We start from the raw sequence: 10,133 nt of genomic DNA on the forward strand, positions 1-10,133 counted from the left end.
GTCAAAATTGAGAGACAAAGGATAAAAAGACAAACCAATGCAACGGCAGTACTTACAAAACTATGTGGTGGAAACCAACTGTTCAGCTCATGGGGGGGAGGGAAATGGGGAGATGGGCGGGCAGGGGGAAAATGGGGGAGGAAGTAACGAGTTGGATAAGAAATGTACACACTGCCTTACATATGAAACTGTAACCCCTCTGTACAGCACTTTGACAGTAAAGAAATGAAAAAAATAAGATAAAATAAAATAGATGTAAGAAACAAAAAAAATAGAACAATGAAGCCTGTTGAAATTGTTTCAGGAAGAGGTGAGATTAATGGAATATATTTCATATATGAATGAAAATATTATGGAAATCTTTCCCCCTGGTAACTAATATATGCCAATAGAATTTTGAATACATTTAAAATATCCACCCCCCCCCCAATTCAGTGCCTAATCTGCCTGTCAGTGGCTCGTTTCTGTAATCCTAGCTACTCAGGAGGCTGAGATCTGATGATCATGATTTCAATCCAGCCTGGGAAGGAAGGTCCACAAGACTCTTATCTCCAGCTAACCACCAGAAAACCAGAAGTTATGCTATGGCTCAAAGTGATACAGCCCTAGCCTTGAACATAAAATATCTCAGAGACAGGCCTCAGCCCTGAGCTCAAGCCCCAGTACTATAACACATATACAAAAAAGTCATTAAGTAGTGTGTTTTGAATTAAAATATTTCTCTAGAAACAATTTTTTTCTAATTTCTTGTACATGGAACTGACTAGCAACTAGCTTGCTCATGGAAAAACTTCAAAAGAAATAGAAAAAACTGTTTCAATGCTGAGTTAACAAAAAGAGTAAATAGACAAAGAGCACAAATACTGCGTTCTGGATTCTGTGCCTCTTGTCAGACTTCAGTTGGGCCAATAAAATCTCCATACATTACCAAAAAGCCGTGACCCTCCAGTGAAAGTAAGTCAGAATTATTTTCTAAAATCACCTCTGAGAATGAATAGATGAATGACTTGCTTACAAATATGCATGGCACACAAGTTAACTTAAAAATCTCCAGAAGATTCTGTTGCATTTTATTGCAATATGTGTATAGGGATGTTAGATGATGAATGGAATGGTTATGAAAATGTGAGCTGTCATCTAAGATGTTGAATTTTGAATAATTATAAATGAAATCATACAGCCAGGTGGGGGGCAGGCATTGCAAAATATACTCGAATTGCATATGTTTTAAAAGTGAAAATCCATCTTTAGACACCATAGCTCATAATGCATAAAAGCCAAGACTCTTGCAATTTCATGCTTTGGTAAGCAAATATTTTTGAAATGATCAAAATGACTTCTGGCTTTTTCTGTATATGTGGTGCTGAGGAATAGAACCCAGGGCTTCCTGTATATGAGGTAAGTACTCTTGCCACTAGGCCACATTCCCAGCCCCTGTCTCATTCCTTTTTATATATTTCATTAAATTCTAAAGTCAAGAAGTTGTGTTTTAAAACTGGCTCAAATTACTCCTAGTGGTGTGGTTTCTGTTACTATAGATACAGTTAAGCTTATTTGTTTTATTTTACTATGAAAAGTTTGACTTTTGACATTTTATTTCATATTCTACTATTGCAAAACTATATTCTGTAATACACAATAAATTGCTGAGAGAAATTTCCTCTCCGTTCCCGTTCTAGTCACTTGTACACTTCTTCCTCAACCCTCAATAAACAAATAACTTAAAAAAGCATGTCCATGCCTGTAATCCTAGCTACTTAGGGGGCTGAGATCTGAGGATTGTGATTCAAAGCCAGCCGAGGAGGAAAGTCCATGAAACTCTTATTAACTCCAATTAACCATCAAAAAGCCAGAAGTGGAGGTGTGGCCTAAGTGGTAGAAGGCTAGCCTTTAATAAAAATACTTAAAGAAGAGTGCAAGGTTCAAAGTTCAAGCCTCTGTGTCAACACCACACACACACACACACACACACACACACACACACACACAGAGTGATGTTGGTTTATCCTTTATTTTTGATATAAATAAATACGCATAAATATGTACATCTTCTCGTCTCACAGATAAAGGTAAACATTTTATATCACTTTCACTGTGATTTTGTTCCTTGAGTGTATAATTTAATGACGAGTGCATAATGAAGCTATTTTTCATGCTTCCATACAGATACTTGGTACACCATGTAGTGCAGTTTATTCTACCAGTTTATTCTATTCCAGTTTTTTGTTCTTTCTAATAAGGTTGTGAAACATAGACATATGCATACATATTCTTACATTTTTGCTAAACCATTTTTTGGTTACTCTTTTTTTTTTTTTTGCCATTCCTGGAGCTTGAACTCAGGGCCTGGGCACTGTCCCTGCCCTCCTTTTGCTTGAGCAAACACTCTATCACTTGAGCCATACAGTGATACTTCCAGCTTTTTCTGTGTATGGGGTACTGGGGAATCCAACCCAGGGCTTTCTGCATGCTAGGCAAGCACTCTACCACTAAGCCACATTCCCAGCCCTAAAACATTTTTTGAATAGCTCCCTAGACATACAATTAGTTGTAGAGTTTGAGGTAATGCATGCACAGTGCTGCCTAGTCCCTCCTTACAGGGACTGTACCATCGGATAGTCCCATAGGCAACCTGTGGGAGTACTTATCCCTTACTTTTCCTTTCTTTTGTAGAAATGGTGATCTCTTTCATTGCTATTGTTGAAAGGTTTTTGTATATGAGAGATATTAAAACTTTGTTACATACATTGCAACTATTTTACCCCAGCTATATTTTGTGTATGATACTTTCCTACTGTAAGATTCTACAGGAATTAACTCATCCTTCCAGTCATTTCACAAATTCATTTTCATTTTAAACCAGAAGTTCACTTGGAACTTACTGTGGTGTGGTGTGTGAAAAATGGATCCATTTAGTCATTTTCCACTTGGCTCTCGGGTTAGTACAAAGTCCTTCGTAAAAAGGTCATCTTTGAGCACCCATTGGGGGCCTATTGTTTCATCTTAATTAATTTCCATATGCAATTAGACCTACACTATCTATTCAATTTTTCCTCCATTCATGAAATCATGCCACAGGGGTTATATATTTTAAATATGTTTAAAAATCTTACAGTGATTATATTCCTCACTTCTATTTCTTCATTGATTTCCTGGTTTTTCTTTTTCCTCCCCTCAAAATAAGCTTTACAAGTAGCAGGCTTAATGCTAGAGAAAAATCTATTGGTCAATTCAACTTAGGAAACGACTTGTCTAAATAGCTTTATTCTAACTTTAAGATATGCCTACGGATCTCAGAAATGTGACAAGGCAAGCTCCGTTACAGATGCCCGGTTATATGGGATTCATTTCAACAGTTTACAAAGCTAGGTGCACCTATCATGAGCAACACCCTATCTTTAGCCTTTTCCCTCCATCCTAGCCATAGTAACTCCTTCTGAGTCGCTCCCTTTCTTCTTCTCACTGGTGATTTCTATACAAATTCCTGGGAGCCTACAGCTCCACTATCTGTATTTATTCTTCCCAGCATCCGTGCAAAAAATCTCAAATAGTTGGATGTTGGTGGCTCAGCCAGGTGGTTCATGCTTGTAATCGTAGCTACCCAGAAACTGAGATCTGAGGATGATGGTTCAAAGCCAATCTGGGCAGGAAAGAGCACAAGACTCTTAGCTCCAATTAATCACCAAAAAGCCAAAAGTTGGAGCTGTGGCTCCACGTAGTTTAGGGACCGTGCTGAGGTTCTGAGTTCAAGCCCTACGACCCCCACACCTATACAAAAACCTCAAAGACTCCTGAAATCCTAGGTAGCTTCATGAAAAATGAATGTGAAGACATGTTTTGGCTCAATTCCATCTAGCTGCTGGGTATTCTTCCACGTTCCCTCCTTTTCACATAAATACTTACCTTGCCTTCACCCAAAGTAAGTCTGATCTTCATTTCTATATTTTGTTATTTTCTGGTTCTATGCAGACCCGGCTCTAGAGCGTTGATGTGCTATCATGTATGTTATGTCTTTATTAGACTACAAGACATCTTGATGCAACAAGGATGCTTTCTAGACAAAGTTCTTTATGACTAGTGTGGTCTTAGAGCTTTCTAAGTGGTTTGCATTACAGTGCCTTCTTAATTTTATATCATATTCAGGGATTATTTTGCTACATAGGTATACAATTTTTTAATTGTTTTGGCTTTAAATCTATTTCCCTCTATCAATAAATGGTGTTGGAGCTACTTTTTTGTAATTAAAAACTAATCACATAAAAGCTTTTTGCTTTGATCTTAAACATTACAATGTTGGGGTTAGTTTTACACAAAGAAGAAAAGAGGAAGGAAGACCTCTACTATTGAGAAATTGAGTTTTGTGCTAATGCTGTGTGCAGGGAATTCCTGTAAAGGAAACAACAGGCTCACCCACCTCTTCACTAAACCCCAACCACAAACCTTTTCTTGTCAAGAAAGCTGGTCAGAAAAGAAGTTCTCATGCTTGACTTCAGGGCTTTTCCTGCCACTGGTGGACGTGGTTAACTCAATTTTCTCTCTGTGACGATGCATTTCACAATACTAAGGGTTATTTGTAAGATTTCAGCAGTTTTCTGTTTCTCTCCAGGTATAACTTGTTATTTTCAAATCCAGTGAGTTACATGGACCTTGAGTTTTCTCTAATACCCTTCCTGCCTAGGAAGAAATGTAGTAGAATCGTTGAAAATGGATATTTGTTTATGTTTTCCTCCTGATACAAAAGCCAGCATTCGCTGTCATAAAGACTTGAAGTTCCATTCTTCTTTTCTTTTATTTCTTAAGAACAAGAAATAAAGGTAAGTAAAATAGCACTTCTTTTATTTAAAAAAAACTAGATTTCCTAACCCCAAAACATAAGTTAAGATGCAAAATCATTTTTGAAATGAATTGCTAATGCAATGATTTTCCATGAAATTGTTTAGAATAAAATATTTATATCTCTATGTGTATAGAATATTCCTTTTTATTTTATTTGTTTGTTTGGTGCAGGTCCTGGGGCTTGAACTCAGAGCCTATGTATTATCTCTGTGATTTTTTTACTCCTTTCTGGCACTCTACCCCTTGAATTATACCTTTATTTTCACCTTTTTGGAGGTTACTTGGAGATAAGAGTTTCATAGACTTTCCTGCCTAACAGACTTCACGCCATGATCTTCAGATCTCAGCCTCCTGAGTAGCAAGGATTACATGTGTGAGCTAAGACACTCAGCATAATACTCACTTTTTATAAAAGCTACTGGTTATAAGTAAAACCTTTCTCCAATGCTTTGAACATTTTATATGGAGGGTTATTGAAAGCTCACAATTGTAATCCTAGCTACTCAGAAGGCTGACATCTGATGATCAAGGTTTGAAGTCAGCCTGAGCAGGAAATTCTGAGACTGTTAACTCCAATCAGCCAGAAAAAAAAGCAAGAAACTGGGGTTATCCTGCAGGTGGTAGAGTGCCAGCTTGAATGAAAAAGTCAAGCAAGAGGGTGAGGCTATGAGTTCAAGCCTCGGAAATGGACAAAACCCAACCAAACAAACAAACAAAAGCAACTATATGGATTCCAGATGTATGGCAAGTGACCATCTTGACTTGACCTTAGGATAGTTGAGGACAGGCACTTAAATGTTCATTTTCTGCTATCTTTAGACAAGGGGATATAGACCTACCACAGTCTGTGTTATGACTATGATGTTAGTTGAGTTAATGTTGTTACTGTTATACCTGATGGATTTCTTTTTGTACATGTAGGGTTTTTTTGTTTGTTAGTTCTGGGGATGGAGTTCATGGCCTGGCACTCTTGATTAGCTTTTTTGCCCAAGGCTGGCTCTCTACCACTAGAGCCACACTTGCACTTCTGGCTTTTTGCTGGTCAATTGGAGATAAGAGTCTTACAATTTTGTCTGCTTGAACTGGCTTTGAATTGTGATGCTCACTTCTTGGTATCCTGAGTAGCTAAGAGTAGGAGTAAGCCACAGTTGGCTCAACTTTTTGCACTGGTGTTTTAAGAATGTGCCCTTAAGAATGAGAATTCTCTTTGTGTAGCACTGGACTTGCTTTCTCTAACATGTACCTCACTGTTTTCCCATCAAAAGCGTTGGTCCCAGAAAAATCCAGTTCAGTTTCCTCTCAAAGACAGTTAAAAGTGTGTCTTTGAGTAACTGCAGGCAAATTGTTCATCCTCTAACATAAAGGTTCCTCAAAGGGTATTTATGGAAAGAAGTTTCAGAATCAATCCTGTAGACTGCCCACCTCATCCGATTGCAATGTATTTTGTAAAAGAAGCAGGGGGTAATGGTGAAATCAGAAGCACTGAGCTTCTCTTCATTGGATATGAATCCTTCTAGTAGTGGGCAGGTGTGTAAATCATTGGTAATAATGGAAACCACTACTCAAGCAAGGGGATGGGAATATGGCCTAGTGGTAAAGTGCTCGCCTCGCATACATGAAGCCCTGGGTTCGATTCTTCAGCACCACATATATAGAAAAAAGCCGGAAGTGGCACTGTGGCTCAAGTGGCAGAGTGCCAGCCTTGAGCAAAAAGAAGCTAGGGACAGTGCTCAGGCCCTGAGTTCAAGGCCCAGGACTGGCAAAAAACAAAAAAATAAAGCACTACTCAGGCAATGTGAACCTTGGTGGTTGATTGATAAAATGAGATAGATAACAAGTATCTTCCCCAGAATGGATAGAGCATAAATGAGTCACATGTTTCATGTGACTTGTCAACACTGTTACTTCATAAGCAGCTTTCATAGCCTGGTTTGGTTTGAATTATCAGGTGTCCAGTATATGATAAACTCTGCATATACTTAGGGTGCCCTTAACATTTTGGTTATAGTGGGATATAAGGTAGAACTTGGGCCGTAGATAATCTTAGAAAGACAGGCCTTGATAAACAAGGCAGGCAACCTGTGTTATCCCATGTAACTATAATTTCCAAAATTGCCTTGTCCTTATGCTATTTTATAACCCAGAGTAATTCAACAGCTACTACAATTCAGTGTTGGCCCTCTTTCTCTGCCTCTGTTCCTTGTCCTGGAATGAGAGTTCCCAAACTAGTTTATGGGCCAGAGAGATTGTGATTATGTTCACATTTGTTGATCATGTGAATACCATCGCTCTACTTTACAACTTTAATTTCCTAAGTTCTTGAAACAACCCTAAAGATGCACTTATAACAAGTGTTTCAAGAGATTGCTGTATTCAGAATAACTTGGGAAACACTATACCAGAGGCAAGCCATAGCCTAGAAACCACCTCAGGTGGCCTGCATTGACAGGCCAGCCAGTATGTGAATCACAGGGGAGTAAATGGCATCCCAAGTTTGGAAATTCCTAAGGATTGGCTCTGTTGGTAATGCTACAGGCTTGGTATTCAGACATGAGATTGCACAATGATAGAGCCAGCATGATCTCAGCCATCATCTAGTGATGTGTAGTGATGTTAATTCACATGTCAGGGAGGGTTAAAAAAAAATCAACCAAATAGCTTGCTTAACCTCCAGAAATTATCAGGCTTTACCTTTAAAGTGGAGGAACTGCTGAAATGGTCCACCCAATTTATTTTACAGGTAAGAAAACTAAAGTCTAGGGAAAGTCATTTATCTGGAGTTACACAAATAGTGAACTGTCCTAATAGACCAATAAGCATTTATATTAACTCCCGCAGCACTATTTCATTCATTCAGTCAACAGAACTAATTTCTATTTTTCATTAGGCATTGGCTTAAGGTCAAGATCTGGAACAGGATATTGGTTTTTAAAGAGTACCTAGTCTCACAGGAAGACAAGGCAAAGGTTACAGTTCAACTGCAATGGGAATACATTCTACAGTGGTTACTGAGCTCTTGTGAGAAGTCAAGACAGTCTTCATTGCTGCTGGCACAGAGCTAATGTTAAGGTTGAAGATGAAGTTTTAGAAGGGAAATGTTTTCAAGCTGGGTGTGGTAGTACAGGACTGTAACCCCAGAACTTACTCAGGAGTCTAAGGCTAGAGGATTGTGAGTTTGAAGCAAACCTACATCACTTAGCAAGATCCTCTCTCTGAAAACAAAACAAAACAGATTTTCAAGCAAGGGTGTTGGCAGAAATAACACATAAGATGATGCTAAGTGAAGGAACTCCATGTTATGGGAATGAGTATTATTTATATCACTGTTATTATTTATATTATTTATATTATTATATTATTATATTATATTATATATTATATATTATTTATATTATTTATATCACTGTTGTAATCATGTTCAACATGCCATGTGAAATCGTAGCTTTTATTGTTTGTTGCTCCTCTCGTATCCCCTTGCTGTGGTTGTGCCCGCTATCACTGTGTTTCATATGAGTACTCTGGATACTGTATATACTTGTATTAAAACTAGGGAAGGGAAAAGGAATATCAAAATCGAGAGACAAAGGATAGAAAGACAAATGACTCCAAAAGCAATTAGTAAAAACCATTTGGTGTAAACCAACTGAACAACTCATGGGGGGAGAGGGAAACAGGGAGGGGGGAGAGGGAAATGAGGGAGGAGGTAACCAATTGTACAAGAAATGTACCCACTCCCTTATGTATGAAACTGTAACCCCTCTGTAGATCACTTTGACAATAAATAAATAATTTTTTTAAAAAGTAATACAAAATGAATAATCAGAGAGGTGGGTGGCTGGCTGGGCCACAGCAAGGAGTGGGTGGAGGGAGTTCTGACAGGCAGTTAGACAACCCTCAGCCAGTGGAAGAAATCAGAGGGAAGACCCAAGACAGCCACATCCTCCGGGCTGTGAGCTGGTGTTTGAGGTCACTTCCCAGTCTCATGGGCAGTGGGGAGCCAGTGCATGTCCCCCAGGCTTGGTCTATGGGAAGGGGTCTGGCTTTAGCTGGATAAGATTGTCCTTCCCTGGGGTCCTGTGGGTAAAAGAAGGGAAGGCTTCAAAGGTAGGTGTGGGGTTGGAGGTATAGCTCAAGTGGTAGAGTGCCAGCCATTGAGCAAAAGCATTGGATACTGAGTTCTAATCCCAGTGATGAACAAAAATGAATGTGGCGCTCATCTATAATCCTAGCTACTTGACCTGAGGATCAAAGTTCAAAGCCAGCCCAGGCAAGAAAGGCTGTGAGACTCTGATCTCTACTTAAACTATTTAAAAAAGCCAGACATAGAGCCCCGTGGCTCAAGTGGTAGAGTATTCGTTAGCTTTGAGGGGGGGAAGAAAGGCTCAAGGGCAGTTCGCAGGCTGAGTTCAAGTCCCCGAACTGGCACAAAAATGAAACAAAAACCAAAAACCACGTAGGTGCTCATTCTGCCTTGTTGTTTGCAGTGTTGGTAAAGGAGCCACCGGTCACCTATGGGAAGAAGGCGCTGCCCCCGGCCCCAGGCGTGGCAGTCACACAGGTTCACCCACTGAGAGAACACAGACAGGTTTGAAACCCGGTCAACACATCCTGCCTTCTGGCCCGACATGGGCCAAGAGGCCTGCCTAGATGTCTCTCTCTCTCTCTCTCTCTCTCTCTCTCTCTCTCTCTCTCTCTCTCTCTCTGTGTGTGTGTGTGTGTGTGTGTGTGTGTGTGTGTGTGGCTCTTGTTTAAGACGAAGCTGTCCATGCTACCTCCCCCTAGTCCATCTCCTGCAGCTCCTTTGGAGAAATGGCTCCATACCCTGTGGTCAGTCATATCAACTGGATACTGTTTTGGTCCTTTTCACACCCAACTCTCCTGCTGTCTCTACCATTCTCATCTACCTTCTCCTCCAAATTTCCTCGGTCCTTGGTGTCTGCCCCGCCCATGTTGTTTTCCATTTGCCCTGCCCTGGAACAGTGGTGTTGATTCTCCCTCAGCCTGTTGCCACCCATTCGGAATCTCCCACTCTCTACCCAGCTGCCCTGGGAATGCTCGAAATGGATTCCTAGGACAGTGGAATCTCATGGGTTCTGTGAAAGAAGCTTATAGTGGATAATTAATTCATTGTTTTTGGCCAAGCTAGGGATCAAACCAGGGCCTCATGCATGCCAGATAAGTGTTCTTCACTGAGCCATACCGTGAGCTTTAAGTGCAGGGGGACTTACCTTATTCCTGTAAATCCAAGAGTAATACATAGGTTATTTCTGTGTCAATGATAATAGTCCAGCATTCTA

Source organism: Perognathus longimembris, chromosome 8, assembly GCF_023159225.1.
Source record: "Perognathus longimembris pacificus isolate PPM17 chromosome 8, ASM2315922v1, whole genome shotgun sequence".
NCBI lineage: Eukaryota > Metazoa > Chordata > Mammalia > Rodentia > Heteromyidae > Perognathus > Perognathus longimembris.